Genomic DNA, 16872 nt, shown 5'->3' with positions numbered 1-16872 from the left:
AGTTTTGATCCATGTTTCAGGAAACCTAGTAGACGTATCTTTATATCAGTATCCACATATTGTTTAATCACGAAGTTGTGTAGTCGCACAGGCTCGGTCATTGTATAGGGGCATCCTTGCTGCTGCATGACATAAAGAAGGCTGTCAACATGTTTATTAAAGCGTTCCTCTGTCTTTCCCACAAGTTTGTAGCGAGGAACAGTTTCACGATGGTCCATTAATTTTGAATTTGGCATCTCAATGAAAACATTGCAAGTAGAAAAGACTTCAAGGTAAACTAGCTGCCATTGAGCAACATATTCACTTTTACTTGTCTGACCAACCATTCTCTTGGAGCTTTTCTGTAATCTCCGAATAGTCTGTTCTTGCTTCATATCTGGGGCCACAGTATTGAACCTTCCCTCTCTGTCTTTCACCACAAAATGTCTTTGGGTCAATTTTCTGTAGCGGTATGGTTTTTCCACCTCCAGCTTATTCACTGTTTTGCAAATACCAGACCCGATATCTCAGGGAGTTTATGCAATCGAATTTGCGAAACACAGTAATCAGTGACTCCACAGTCTTCACATGCAGATTCCAATCACCTTCCCGATCAGCATGTATCCAGTTTTTCACTAGAGCTATCATGTGTAAAACATTTCCCCAGTACTTGTGAAGTTTCTTTACATTCTTTGACAAACTCTACAAATTTGGGTTTCAAGTTTTATGATTTTCAGCTGAATGTATTGAACATTGCCTGGCTTTGCATTATGTCTTTTGAATGAAGGGCACCCTGTGCCTTGTTCACTTCCCGGGTAAGATATGCAAAGCCTAATTTGTCATTCTTGGTCCAGAAAGTATTTCAATGCAATGTTTCTATGGCCTCTATTATGATGAGCATACAGTGTAACAAACTAACATAACAAGTCCACTCAATGCTGACTGGAGAGTTTTGCTTCCAAAGATTTCAGCCCCAATAAGTGTATGATGTATGCCACATCCACTATGCTAACTTCATGTGGAAAACAGCCATAAGTGGATAAAGATCATCAAATTCTACTTGACTACTCCCAAAAATGTCAGCTACAACACAGAAAACTTCTTCATAGCAGAAAATCGGCACCATAGGCTGATCTTGAAGCTGACCATGCACATTTTGGAATTTATTTTGAGCTGTGTATACTGTTGTGTATTTTGTGACTGAAGATGGTATTATTGGTAAAAACCCAACCTTCTTCAGTGGGACAGTATTTTGGGAGATCAAAGCATGAATTTCAGCCCACTGAGGATCTGGCTTCTCATCTTCCTTCAGTTCGCACCAAATAAGTGATATGATAAATTCAGTTAAATCAGCTTTGAGGGCTGCAGCATCAAGTAGAAAAAGATTCATGTCCTCAGCCACTTTGAAACTTTCTCGTAGACTGGGACGTGTTGATGGCTTGTAGTGATTTTGCACATGTTGTCAAAGCAGTTGAGTTATAAGTTTGCAGCTTGGTTTGTTTGTGCCTACTGCTGACACAGTTTGTTTTCCAGCAGCTACTTCATAGGTATAGTCTTGAAAATGCACCTTGGCAGTATCATGTCTGCTGGATGTTCCAGACAAAGAAGAGAGCACCAATTGTAACTCTTTTTCTGGTAAAGTGACATGAAAGTGGTGTGTCGCCGACTTCACAAGATTTTATTGAATGAATTGCTAACAAGTTCCTGTTCCGTACTAGGTCTTTATAATTTGATGATACATCAATCTTTTTCATTGAAGTGATTAGCTCTCCACGTTTGCACTTGTCATAGATTGCGTGGGCAGTCATCATGTGTAGCAGAGTTTTATTTTGCCGTAATGTAAGTCATAAAACATGATTTGGAAAAGACCGTGCATTTGCACAGCATAAGACTGCCGGTTCATGGGATTGCTTATACCTTCAAAGCCATGATTAGTGTTGTCAGCTTCTGTTCCAAACTCAAGAACCTGTGTTTGTTACAGTTTTGCTTTGCTGATATTAAACAATGATGTAAAAAAGGTTAGGACAACATCAGACATTCTTGTTGATTCTCATGATTTGCGGATCTCTGCGGCATCACAAAATGTATCATTAAGTCCAAAATCTAAATCTTTTAGGACATTTCTTAAAACGGTTCCTGCTGATTTTACTGTATCCCTTGATCTTATTTTGGCAGCAAGAACTCCTGGAGCAAAATCAGCTGAGAACTCAGAAGTGGCTCATTATTTGTGTTAAAATGAAAAAACCAAATTCTGTCATTGTACATTCTCACCAGAACTTTTTTTATTCCATTAATATGGAACAATACAGTTCATCAATGTTGACCATTATTTCTCTGATCTCACTGAGTGTGAACCCGTAGCCAACACCCAAAGGGGCTTTAAAACTTAATTCGCTTTTCCAGAGAGTGCAAACCTAACTGAAGGCTGTCTGGTGCTGCTGGGAGCTTACTGTACATTAATATTTTCTCATGCATTTCGGGTGGGCATACAAGTCCGTTGCAAATACACGCTGTTTAAATCAGCTACTCGGCTGAAAACTCCATCTTGGAAGAAATAAGCTGCAGACAAAATCATGTTTGCCCTTTGAGACTCACATACTCTGTACTTTGTTCTTTCGTCAAGCCCTGTAACCTTTGTTTTGGTTTAACCCGGATAACAAATTGAAGATCCTCTGCTTTCTGATCAGTTGTTGGAGGTGAATGAGGGGTAGCTATTGATCTTCTAAGTACATGAACATTGAGTTTGGTTGTCGTCGCTATCTGAGAAGACTCAGATTTATGTTATGATTCACTGGTTTCTGCTTTTTTTGACAATTTTTTTCCATTGTATATGACTTGTTACAACGATAAAATATTTGATCCTCTTCACCCATCAGTTTCAATCTTTTGTGAACTGCGTCTTGCCGTATATCTGCAGCATCTTGAACTCTCTTTTGTCCGTCTGCAGTTGATGTTCGATTTTCTTTCGGATTAGTTTGGCATATGACACATTTAACTTTTTTGAAGAAGTTCTCAGATTTTGTAGTTGGCAACACTCTGTCAGGAGGTAAAGATCCTATGCTTCCATCTGCTTTGCTCATGTTAACGAATTATCAGTGGAAAACCTGAAACAAAAATAATATTAAAATAAATTAACAATATGATGGCTAAAACACATCATTATAGAGACACCATTTTGGAAAATCTGAGAAGTTATTTTCTGTCTCTATAAGACCACTTGCTATGTTTTGACACCAAAATTAAGTATATAGGTCTCACAGTTCCCAAAATATTACATTATCCCTGCACACATCTGCCCAGAAAAATTTGGCCCGGGTTAGAAATGTCTACCCAAGCTAAATTACTTCTCTAATGATACAAAAACACAAATCGACAATGAAAATCTCTGGACAACACATTTTTGACAGAGGTAAATCAAGGGGCCAAGACCAATGTAATTTGCAACATTTATGAATGAATGTTTTGCCATGCGTCTCTTTTGCCAACGGAAAAAAGATTGGAGAAGTGTCAGCAGTATTTAAGTCTACACAATTGTATTTTGCTCCTTTCACTCAACAAGTGAAGACTATGGAAAAAGTAACTGGAAAACTAAGTGAGCCGCCTCGACAATACACCAAATTGGGATCAAAATATGTAGTCCTTGCCAGCTACTGTCCAATCTCCCTTAAAAATGCAGACATGAAGATTCTAGTTAAGGTACTGCAAATGCATTAGATGGAATGATTCCTAGTTGTATCCATGACTGCCGTGGAGAATTTGGGCCTGTTTGATCATGCCAAAACTGTGTTGTACTCTAACGTATGGCAGGTGAAGGGCGATATTAAAGGTGTAGTTGCCATTTTGATGATGTGCAAATCGCCTTTGAGTGCAAAGGTTGGGGTTTTTCTTCATAAAAATGGAAAGAGCGGGACTAGACAATAATTTCATTTCCATAGTCCAATGGCTCTAAACTCAGTCCTTAGCACACATAAACTGTGCTGTTACGTCTTAAATGTTCCCCTCCTGTAAAGGTAGTAGACAAGGTTACCCCTGTTCCCCATTCTTGCCATTGCTTGCTCTGGAGCCCCTCCCATCCTCCATAAGGCAGGCCAGAGACATTAAATGTATAGTCACCCCAGCAGAGTCTAAATTCATTCTGTATGCTGACAATATCATGCTAACCTTGGCAGACCTCAAGTTGTTGCTCCCTCCATTGATGGCTCTTTATTGACAGCTTTTCCACCCTTTCGGGCTATAAAATTAACTGGGAAAAAACAAGATTCTGCCCTTTATAAGGGAATTTAAGAGAACTTCAGTAAATGAATACGATTTCAAATGGCACATGTGCAAGACGAAATATCTGTGAATACTGTTAAACAGAGGCCTAGATAGATAAATAGATTGTACAGGGTAACAACCCTGTACAATTGGTAAGGGCTCTGATACATTTGGATGTCTTCCTTCCTCATTCAATTTACATATTTCTCATGCCCCTTCCCCTCCCCTCCTCTTTCCTCTTCCACTTCTTCCCCCCCTCTAACCCATCATTTCTTTCTTATGCTGGATAATAGGTTTACAATTACATTTGATGCCATATAATTGAAAGTGTAAGTATTTATCACAGTTAGCTGCAATGCAGCTGTTTTCTCTTTCTTTTGACTCAATTTTGAAGTACTAATTATCACTCATTGTACAAAATCTAAATGTGTGTATAATTTCATTCTACCTGCACAGGTGCAGAGTTTTAACAAAACCCCTTTACAATGCCGGCTGGGGTGTCTTGGATGCAATACATGAAAATGCTTACTGCAAGTGTGCTGTCCATGTTTGCGGGAGCTGAGGTTGTGCACAGATATTATAGGCCAGATTTAGTAAGTAATGTGAATTAATGTATCATTAAGCAATTTGAATAACGGCAACAAACCTGTTTTGTCATCAGTTTGTTCAGGATAATGCTGAGACTCGAGCTAATTACATATTGTTTATTTATCATTTGTAATTGTACCTTTTGCAGGCCAAAGACCTTTCCACATTCCTGAACAGTGCAGTTCTGAACAGAGCTGGTTTTCTGACCAGCCCATTAAAGAGTTGATTATGTCGGGGAACAATTTTATTATTATTTTTGTTTTGACCAAATCTCTGTTTCCGTCATTCGTAGAATAAAGATGCTGGAGCAAAACATGTAATTAATTAACATGGCACTCCAGTGGTGGACCCTACTACATATTGCTCTTGCGAAAGGGTCTTCTGCAAAATTAAAAAACAAGCATAATGGTGTTTCACTTTCCTAAAGTCCCTTTCTTTCCAGGTTATGCTCAATGGACATCCAATTTATTTTACTGGCAATCTGACACTGCTTAATTTGTAAATGGTTAACTACAGGGGCCCAAAGTTTTTCACCAAAGCTCACGCTATTGAAACTCTGGGTGCCAAATACCAAGGCTGCCTAGTCTTGTTTCCACCTCATGACTCTTTAATCCACCACCAGACTCTCTCTTCCCCTTTTTCTCACTCCTATATGTTCTTTTCCATCTTTGCATACTCCCTCTCTTACTGTTTTTCCCTATTTCTCTTCCTCTATCTTTCCCTCTTTTGATGAGGAAAAAATAAGTGCTGGCCCCCAAAAATGAATGCCTGTGGACGCAACCAGTTCAAATTAAGCACTATAACCTGGGCTGTTCATAAAATATCCAGGTTGGATTCCTTGATGCTGTTTCAACAAGCAACATCAGTATAACATGTTTTTAATAATAATATATGACTGGGAGTCAGACTCAACCCACATATTGGTTTACACTCTTAAATACTCCTTGGAACTATGTATGCGTTGGGTTCCGTTCCTCCACTGTTTCCAGATTTCTGTTTCCAAGTGTGCTGCCAAAATGGTCAACTTACTTTAATCCACTCAAGAGAAAGTGGCGGTGGTCCCTAAAGTGATGGGGAGCACACAGTGTTGTTTTAAATGCCCCTCACACACCAACAGGCCCCTTGGTGTCATGCTTCATCATCGGGGCCTTCGCACCCCTCTACGGGATGCGGCGTGCTACGACTCACGGATACGCAGGAGCACTTGATAGTGAACTATGTGTGGGGGTGTGTGTTGACTAAGGGAAAAATGTGAGTGAAGTGAGGTGAGAGTGAGTTAAAAAATACCTGGCACGTAGGAAAGAATTATTTATTATGTCCGCGGCTGGTATTATTAAAAAGGTTCCTGGCGGGACTGTCTCTTAGTTAATGGCGTATCCGGGACTCGTCTTGTGGACTATTATTGATTGCACCCTGTGCGTTGACTTTTCTCTGTATTCTTTTTAGCCTCGATCTGTAAGCTTTCTGTTGCGGGGATGGGGGGGACCGAGTGTTTCCATCGCCGGCTCCTCTCCTCATTCTTTCTTTCTTTCTTTTTCTCCCTTTCGTTTCTTCTCTTTTATTTTCTTTTATTTCCTTTCTTTAGGGTGTTCCTGGGGCGACAGACACGCTGTTAGTGGGGTAGGCCATAGCCATTACGGTGATGTAGGGTGGCGGGTGATGGGGGGGGTTTGTTATTTTAATTTCTTTTGTTCTATGGTCCCTTTTTCTTCTCTTTCAAGGGGGTTGGCTGTGTCTCTTTCTCTTTTCCTTGATTTATCCGGTGGCTGCATTTGCCTTTCTTACTGTCAGGGGCGGGGGGGCTTTCTACACGACGTTTTGCTAAATTGCTTGCTATGGTTTGACCTTTACTTCTGGCCCACATTCGGTGGGCGTAGGGTGTATTTGGCCCCATTATTTTTATTGCTTTTTTGATTGCATAGGGGGATATACCCCCCGTCTTCTATTCTTTGATTGTGTTGCACGACGTATTGATCGGTATAGCCACTGCCTCCTCTTAATTATAAAAATGAAACCGCTTTTCTCCTAGCGCTTCCTGTGTTATGACCACATCTTGCGGCTCTCCTGTAATTGCTTCTGATCGTAAACGTCTAAACTGCTCTGTTTTTGATCTCCTGATTTTGCGGCCGGCCCTTGTGGTTGTAGGCCTGCGCTTGTATTGCTTGCTTATATGAATAAAGGTTTTAAAAAAAAAAAAGGTGCAAAGGTGGGTTGTCTAAATACGAATTAGGGTATTTACAACCAGAGAGTCAACATGTTTCGGAGCACAAAGGCTCCTTCTTCAGGACAGGGATATGCACTATATCCTCACCTTACTCACATGGAAGTGTAAAAGTGTATAAAAACCTTTTTTTTAAAAGAAATGTGTAATATACCTAACAATGTTAAATGTTAAGGTGAGTTCAGTTGCGCCCAATTGGCGTTGCAGAGAACCTGTGAAAAGAAGACACAATAAACAAAAATAGTCTACTGTACAAAAACTCAGGAAAAAATGGTTCCTTTGAGTAAAAGGGTAAGTAATACAGAAAAATGACAAAAACACATACACAAGAACACATACAACTGTAATTGTTCTCCCTGTTAAGGTGGTAAGGAGGGAGAGGAAAATTGGTTCAAGGCTTACTTAATGTTCTCAGTCTGATCACCTCATGAGCCTATGCGTAGTATTGGGGGGATCCTTCCATACTGCTCAGTGAAGCAACCTAGGGGATATTCAATAATGGGCTTAAGTAGTAGAAAGGACAATGTGCCAAAAGTACCAACATGGTCCCAGTTACCAAATTAACTCACGGTCACTGCATAGCAAATCGCCTGCCTTCCCCTCAACGCTGCTCCGAAGAAGTGCGGCTGGGATATGGCGGTTTTCTATATATACCCCTCGTAGCAGACCAATTAGTGTAGACAATTGGTTGATTAAGAACGGAAAAGTATGCCCAAATACGGAGTAAATCCGCCTTTCTATTCCGGTACTGCGCGCCCGAGCCGGTGTATTGCCGGTAGGAGACGCGCATGCGTGTATTCGGTAGCGTTGACTGCGCATGCGTGACCTGCGATACAGGCGCGCATGTGCAGAAGAATGACACTGCTCGCGAGCCCACTACAAAGCGCTGGACGGGATAAGCGCATTATAAAGGCTAGAGTTACCTTGTCAAAAACAAAGGAAAGCGCAGATATAATACTGGAACTGTGCTGTGAGCAGGTATATAGGGCTCAAACATTGAGTTTAAATTTAAATATTACTGCACGGGAACTAACCGGAATAGGCATATACTAAAGGCTATAGGTGTTTGTCAATCAGGTTACGGTGCGGACTTTATGAGCAGGTATATAAGGTCAATCATAGAGTTTATAAATTGCTGAAGGGGTTATTCATGGATAGCTGCAATTGTTGTAGGATGTGGCCACATGACTAATGTTAGGTCCAGGGCTTTTCCTCAAATTGAAGACTGTAAACGCTAGATGTTAAATGAACAGGTACTCATCGTAAAAGGTTCCATGGAATGGAATCGTTGAGGCCGATGGTATCGGTCCCCAAACGGAACACCCACCGTTGCTCTTTTTCCAAGAGTCCAACCTCTGAAGGTAACTGTTCGATCACTGTCCATTGCAGTTCGTTAACACAGTGTTGGTGGTCCAAAAAATGGGTTGACATCTTGGTAGTAGCCTTCTTACAGCGGATATTGCTTTTGTGTTCGTTAATCCTTATTCTTACTGACCTCGTTGTCATTCCCACATATTCCTTGCTACACGGGCATGTGATCAAGTACACAACATTCTTGCTATTGCAATTAGTGAATGTACGCTGTTCCCAGCTAGTGCCATTGGAAAAAGTCAAGGTTTGGCTTTTTTTGGTGAGATGACAGTTGTTGCAATTACCACAAGGGTGATGGCCCTGTATTCCTTGTAGCCTAGTCTGTTTCTCTCTGATGGGCGTGGGTCTAGTATGCACAAGCATGTCTCTCAGATTCCTGCCTCGTCTATGTGCAAACAAAGGTTTGTCCAGTGATAGAGTGCCACTTGAAAGAATGCGCCAATGTTTGTTAGCCAATTTGGTAACCTGATTGGTTACAGGGCTGTATGTTGTAACACAGACTGTTCTGTTTACCTGATCGTCTTTACATGGGTTGTCTTCCAAAAGTGCCTCTCGGTGATTATTCCTGGCTCTCTTCATAGCTTTCTGGATCACTGGGTCAGGATATTTTCTTTGTCTCAGTTTTTGACTCAGGTCCTTCGCCTGACTTTTGTATTTTGCTATATCACTGCAGTTCCGACGTAGGCGGAGGAACTGCCCATATGGTAAATTCTCCCTCAGGTGACGTGGATGAAAACTGTCAAACCTGAGTTCCTGGCCGTTGGTTTGAAGTGGGTCTCCGTTTTCAAAAAACCTGCCTCGTGATATATTTTCAAATCCAGAAAGACCATGGTTGTGTTAGACATTTGGTGGGTGAATTTGAGGAACAAGTTCTGGTCGTTGAGCCAGTGCTTAAACTCAGAGATCGACTTCTCATCTCCTTCCCAGATCACCAAGATGTCGTCGATATATCTTCGCCACATCTGGATTCTCCCTCTGTAGGGGTTGTTGGGGTGGAGGATTTTGGTAGCTTCCAAATGATGGACATAAAGTCCCGCCAGGCTAGGGGCAAAAGTGCTTCCCATGCTGGTCCCGTGGCTTTGCCAGAACAAAGTGCCTTCATACTCAAAAAAATTCTTTGTGAGCGCTAATGAGATACATTCCATCACTACATTGCGGGGAGTGTGGTATTTCCAATTGGTGGAATGAAGTACTTCCTCAATGATCTGTAGTGTCTCATCATGTGGGAGACTCGTGTAGAGGCTCTCCACGTCAAGGCTAAGTAGCATTTGGGAATTTGGATCAAAGGTCTGATTCTGTAGTAGTTGTAGTACTGCTTTTGTATCTTTCAGGTACGTATCAGTGGCCTGTACCAGGGGTCTTAAAAAGGCATCAGCGAATTTGGACAGTGGTTCCAAAATAGACGAGATGCCGGACACAATTGGGCGTCCTGGTGGACTCTCAAGGTTTTTATGCACCTTTGGTATAGTGTAGAAATATGGAACACGGGGATTTTTCTGAACCAGAAACTCTGATTCTTTTTTCGTGAGCCAATCGTGTGCAAGTGCCTCCTCAATCATCCCTTCTATTTGTATTCGCAAAGACTCAGTGGGATCTTGAACCAAGACCTGATAGTTCCTATTGTCCGCAAGGAGTCTTCTGCACTCAATGTCGTAGGCTGTGGTGGTTTGAATCACCACCGCTCCACCCTTGTCTGCAGGTTTTATGGTTAGGTTTTTGTTACGTCTCAGTTCATTTATAGCTTCATTCTCAAGTCTGCTAGTATTCTGGAACACCTTGTGTTTGGTGTCCATCTTCTTGAGTTCTTGCATGATAGCTTTCTCAAAAGCTAGTACCTCCACTGGAAGTTGGTTATCCAGTGGTGTGAAAGTCGACCTAGGTTTCAACCCTGTGTCTGATTCTTCCAAAGAAGGTTCTTTATCTTTGAAGAAGGCCCTTAATTTGATCGTTCTTATAAAGTCCTGCATTTCTTTATGTAGTAGGAACAGGTCAGGTTTGTTGGTAGGGACGTATCCTAAGCCTTTGTTCAGTACCCTTTGTTGTAAATCGGTGAGGGGCCATGGAGTAATGTTAATTACTAGGTTCCCCTCTTGCTCGTCGACGCTTGGTTCGCCGTCATGCTCCTCGTCAGGACCCTCGGGTCTGTTTCCTCTGTGGGTTGCCAGTTGACATTGTTGCCCCTCTTGTTCCTCCCTCTGCGGGGTCCTTGGCCCCAGGATAAAAAAGGCTGGGCATTTTGGGGTACATCGGTTTGTTCTGGAACCCATTGGGGGTACATCTGTCCCATTTGTGGAGGGACAAATTGGTACTGTGGGAATTGGAACATTACTCCATGGCCCCTCACCGATTTACAACAAAGGGTACTGAACAAAGGCTTAGGATACGTCCCTACCAACAAACCTGACCTGTTCCTACTACATAAAGAAATGCAGGACTTTATAAGAACTATCAAATTAAGGGCCTTCTTCAAAGATAAAGAACCTTCTTTGGAAGAATCAGACACAGGGTTGAAACCTAGGTCGACTTTCACACCACTGGATAACCAACTTCCAGTGGAGGTACTAGCTTTTGAGAAAGCTATCATGCAAGAACTCAAGAATATGGACACCAAACACAAGGTGTTCCAGAATACTAGCAGACTTGAGAATGAAGCTATAAATGAACTGAGACGTAACAAAAACCTAACCATAAAACCTGCAGACAAGGGTGGAGCGGTGGTGATTCAAACCACCACAGCCTACGACATTGAGTGCAGAAGACTCCTTGCGGACAATAGGAACTATCAGGTCTTGGTTCAAGATCCCACTGAGTCTTTGCGAATACAAATAGAAGGGATGATTGAGGAGGCACTTGCACACGATTGGCTCACGAAAAAAGAATCAGAGTTTCTGGTTCAGAAAAATCCCCGTGTTCCATATTTCTACACTATACCAAAGGTGCATAAAAACCTTGAGAGTCCACCAGGACGCCCAATTGTGTCCGGCATCTCGTCTATTTTGGAACCACTGTCCAAATTCGCTGATGCCTTTTTAAGACCCCTGGTACAGGCCACTGATACGTACCTGAAAGATACAAAAGCAGTACTACAACTACTACAGAATCAGACCTTTGATCCAAATTCCCAAATGCTACTTAGCCTTGACGTGGAGAGCCTCTACACGAGTCTCCCACATGATGAGACACTACAGATCATTGAGGAAGTACTTCATTCCACCAATTGGAAATACCACACTCCCCGCAATGTAGTGATGGAATGTATCTCATTAGCGCTCACAAAGAATTTTTTTGAGTATGAAGGCACTTTGTTCTGGCAAAGCCACGGGACCAGCATGGGAAGCACTTTTGCCCCTAGCCTGGCGGGACTTTATGTCCATCATTTGGAAGCTACCAAAATCCTCCACACCAACAACCCCTACAGAGGGAGAATCCAGATGTGGCGAAGATATATCGACGACATCTTGGTGATCTGGGAAGGAGATGAGAAGTCGATCTCTGAGTTTAAGCACTGGCTCAACGACCAGAACTTGTTCCTCAAATTCACCCACCAAATGTCTAACACAACCATGGTCTTTCTGGATTTGAAAATATATCACGAGGCAGGTTTTTTGAAAACGGAGACCCACTTTAAACCAACGGCCAGGAACTGTCTCCTCAGGTTTGACAGTTTTCATCCACGTCACCTGAGGGAGAATTTACCATATGGGCAGTTCCTCCGCCTACGTCGGAACTGCAGTGATATAGCAAAATACAAAAGTCAGGCGAAGGACCTGAGTCAAAAACTGAGACAAAGAAAATATCCTGACCCAGTGATCCATAAAGCTATGAAGAGAGCCAGGAATAATCACCGAGAGGCACTTTTGGAAGACAACCCACGTAAAGACGATCAGGTAAACAGAACAGTCTGTGTTACCACATACAGCCCTGTAACCAATCAGGTTACCAAATTGGTTAACAAACATTGGAGCATTCTTTCAAGTGGCACTCTATCACTGGACAAACCTTTGTTTGCACATAGACGAGGCAGGAATCTGAGAGACATGCTTGTCCATACTAGACCCACGCCCATCAGAGAGAAACAGACTAGGCTACAAGGAATACAGGGCCATCACCCTTGTGGTAATTGCAACAACTGTCATCTCACCAAAAAAAGCCAAACCTTGACTTTTTCCAATGGCACTAGCTGGGAACAGCGTACATTCACTAATTGCAATAGCAAGAATGTTGTGTACTTGATCACATGCCCGTGTAGCAAGGAATATGTGGGAATGACAACGAGGTCAGTAAGAATAAGGATTAACGAACACAAAAGCAATATCCGCTGTAAGAAGGCTACTACCAAGATGTCAACCCATTTTTTGGACCACCAACACTGTGTTAACGAACTGCAATGGACAGTGATCGAACAGTTACCTTCAGAGGTTGGACTCTTGGAAAAAGAGCAACGGTGGGTGTTCCGTTTGGGGACCGATACCATCGGCCTCAACGATTCCATTCCATGGAACCTTTTACGATGAGTACCTGTTCATTTAACATCTAGCGTTTACAGTCTTCAATTTGAGGAAAAGCCCTGGACCTAACATTAGTCATGTGTCCACATCCTACAACAATTGCAGCTATCCATGAATAACCCCTTCAGCAATTTATAAACTCTATGATTGACCTTATATACCTGCTCATAAAGTCAGCACCGTAACCTGATTGACAAACACCTATAGCCTTTAGTATATGCCTATTCCGGTTAGTTCCCGTGCAGTAATATTTAAATGTAAACTCAATGTTTGAGCCCTATATACCTGCTCACAGCACAGTTCCAGTATTATATCTGCGCTTTCCTTTGTTTTTGATAAGGTAACTCTAGCCTTTATAATGCGCTTTTCCCGTCCAGCGCTTTGTAGTGGCCTCGCGAGCAGTGTCATTCTTCTGCACATGCGCGCCTGTATCGCAGGTCGCGCATGCGCAGTCAACGCTACCGAATACACGCATGCGCGTCTCCTACCGGCACTACACCGGCTCGGGCGCGCAGTACCGGAATAGAAAGGCGGATTTACTCCGTATTTGGGCATACTTTTCCGTTCTTAATCAACCAATTGTCTACACTAATTGGTCTGCTACGAGGGGTATATATAGAAAACCGCCATATCCCAGCCGCACTTCTTCGGAGCAGCGTTGAGGGGAAGGCAGGCGATTTGCTATGCAGTGACCGTGAGTTAATTTGGTAACTGGGACCATGTTGGTACTTTTGGCACATTGTCCTTTCTACTACTTAAGCCCATTATTGAATATCCCCTAGGTTGCTTCACTGAGCAGTATGGAAGGATCCCCCCAATACTACGCATAGGCTCATGAGGTGATCAGACTGAGAACATTAAGTAAGCCTTGAACCAATTTTCCTCTCCCTCCTTACCACCTTAACAGGGAGAACAATTACAGTTGTATGTGTTCTTGTGTATGTGTTTTTGTAATTTTTCTGTATTACTTACCCTTTTTTACTCAAAGGAACCATTTTTTCCTGAGTTTTTGTACAGTAGACTATTTTTGTTTATTGTGTCTTCTTTTCACAGGTTCTCTGCAACGCCAATTGGGCGCAACTGAACTCACCTTAACATTTAACATTGTTAGGTATATTACACATTTCTTTTTTAAATAAAAAAGGTTTTTATACACTTTTACACTTCCATGTGAGTAAGGTGAGGATATAGTGCATATCCCTGTCCTGAAGAAGGAGCCTTTGTGCTCCGAAACATGTGGACACTCTGGTTGTAAATACCCTAATTCGTATTTAGACAACCCACCTTTGCACCTTTTTAATAATACCAGCCGGGGACATAATAAATAATTCTTTCCTACGTGCCAGGTATTTTTTAACTCACTCTCACCTCACTTCACTCACATTTTTCCCTTAGTCAACACACACCCCCACACATAGTTCACTATCAAGTGCTCCTGCGTATCCGTGAGTCGTAGCACGCCGCATCCCGTAGAGGGGTGCGAAGGCCCCGATGATGAAGCATGACACCAAGGGGCCTGTTGGTGTGTGAGGGGCATTTAAAACAACACTGTGTGCTCCCCATCACTTTAGGGACCACCACCACTTTCTCTTGAGTGGATTCCACTTTGTTTGATCATATTAATTAGGGAGATCGAATCCACTGACTCTCTCTCTCCCCCTCCTGGTTATATACAACTTACTTTAATATCATACTGAATCTTCTACCATTCACTTAAAGAATATCATATCACTTAAGAATAGGACAGAGAAGACATTTTACCCACTTGCTACCTCTGTTCTCCCTCATGGCATTTCTGTAGTATTAATACTCGCTGTATATCTCTACCTGTGAGGATCACTTGTTAAGATTCCACTTACCATAGCTGTTTGAAAGATCTATAATATTGTTTGTCTGAGCTTAGTCACAGTGCATATAAATATAATATATGCATGTATATTCAGTGAAAAAACAAAGGTTAATGGGATGATATACCTTTTGATATGCTTCCGGATTTGCGATAGGACGGACCTTGTCGAGGACGTGTGCGGGACTGGGACTACATTGTCCGGGATACTGTGCTGATAAAAACAAGAAAAAAAATTCCTGCCCAAAACCACATGGAATATGATAGTTAAGGAAGTGTATTAAATCTGACAAATCTTCTGTCCTGACTCAATGAGAAATTAATTATTGAAATACGCTCACTTTACATTTCAAGCCCTGAAGAAGTCCCTGGAAGGGACGAAACGCGTTGGCGGTTTCAAAAGTGTTTTAAAGAATGAAAAATAAAGAAGGAATTGAAATACAACATCGACTCGCCATCGAAAAATTTCTGCATTACTGACTGTACACCTTTTGATTTCTGTGTATTGAGTGTGCTGGGCTAACGTATTTATGTACATTTGAGGAATGCTAGGTTCTCTGAATCAGCTTCTGAATTGAGGGGGTATAGGGAATTGTGCCTCCAGCCCATGTTGCACCTCTGTGTTTGTTTAAATACAGATAAGGGACGTTTTGAACTTGTGCAGGCATTTATGCTTTGATTCCCAGTGTTGTATGTTTTGTACCTTTTGGAGGATGCCAGCGGCCCCACACACCATCCTAGCTGGCTTCCCCAGTCGAGACACCATAGGATTTGAAACTCTGGATCCAACTGAAAGCTTAGCTCCATCCCAGGTGCGTTTACCTGCATCACTGCTGATGCACCATAGAGGACCGCAAGTTCCTCCGTCCAACTTGGGACCCATTCGGCATCCAGGCAGTCCTCAATCCTGTGCAGCCGATTCCTTCACGATCTGCCCCCAGTGGAGGCGCCCACACTTTTTCATAGTCCTAAGCCCAGTTTCCCTCTGATTGTTCATTCTTCTACTGTCCTGAAGAGGCTCCAAATCATAAAGAGCCGAAACACGTTGACACCCCCAGTTGGAGAAGTCTCCTTTTTTCGATCTGTAAACCCATCAAATATAATTTGTGGACACCCACTGGGAAACAGAGGGCGAGTTTGTCCTCTGTGTGTGTTCCCATTATGGACTACCTCCTGCATGGCTGTGCAATAATTAAGAAGCACAGCCATAGTATGTAAGAACAACTGGAAGACTGAAGAAAGATTCTAGTTGCTATGTAAATTGTAAATTCAAACCATGTACAGCACTTGTTCTTTTTCTCTTTCATCTTGTGTGATATATGAATAACTGTTTGTCAAGAGTGTTTTACTATGCACACTTCAGGTACCCGTACCCGGAGTGAAGATTGCCATGCTTGTTAAAAAATCTGAATAAATAATGCTTTGTATAATTAAATACATCACCAGTGACTAGTTTAAATTTTCACGGTGAAAATTACATTTGTAATCATTTATTCCCGTAAGATACCATATCCACTAGTCTAAATGGGATGTTGTAGTCTGGTGAAAATGTCAGTTAAAACATACAGTTTTAAACAAGCAAAACCACTGAAATTCACCATTTATAGTTATCACAAGTAACTATAGCTCAGACCCTAAACTAACTATAACTCGCTTCCTCTCCATGCACTGGTAAATACCTCACATATTACATCACTCGTGGCATGTTCCATCACATTACTGATAATATCACTGCACCATCTGAAATAACATAATTGGTAACAACATTGTGCATGGCGGGAGCCCGAGTTATAGTTACTTTAGGGCACAAGTTAAAGTTACTTGATATAAACTATAACTGGTGAATTTCAGTGTTTTCGTTTTTTTTTAAACTGTATGTTTACCTGGCAATTTCCCCTAGCTATAACATCCTTTTAACCTTTGCTTTTTTTCAGGTAATTTCAAACTTTTATAATGTAAAGTAAGATAATATTACAATTCCTGACTCTAACTTTACTTTAAACTTTATTTTTTCAGTGAATTTTTTATGTTTTTGTAAACATAAAGATGTCCATCGACATGAATGGGATCGGGCACAGGTCCAAGCCGTGCATTCAGCCCTC

At 41.8% G+C, this 16872-nt stretch overlaps 1 long non-coding RNA gene across 1 annotated transcript in view; it reads left to right on the top strand.

Annotated features, from left to right (window-relative positions):
• The first annotated feature begins 4692 nt into the window (after positions 1-4692).
• Positions 4693-16872, top strand: part of LOC144817952 (uncharacterized) — a 44180-nt gene continuing 32000 nt past the window's right edge. Inside the window, exon 1 of the long non-coding RNA XR_013607009.1 lies at positions 4693-4829. This is a non-coding gene — a long non-coding RNA (uncharacterized LOC144817952). The remainder of the gene's footprint in view (positions 4830-16872) is intronic.

This window comes from Lissotriton helveticus, chromosome 1_1 (assembly GCF_964261635.1).
Source record: "Lissotriton helveticus chromosome 1_1, aLisHel1.1, whole genome shotgun sequence".
Taxonomy (NCBI): Eukaryota; Metazoa; Chordata; class Amphibia; order Caudata; family Salamandridae; genus Lissotriton; species Lissotriton helveticus.
The sequence above is the reverse complement of the archived record's forward strand: the minus strand, read 5'-3'. Positions and strand labels throughout refer to the sequence as shown.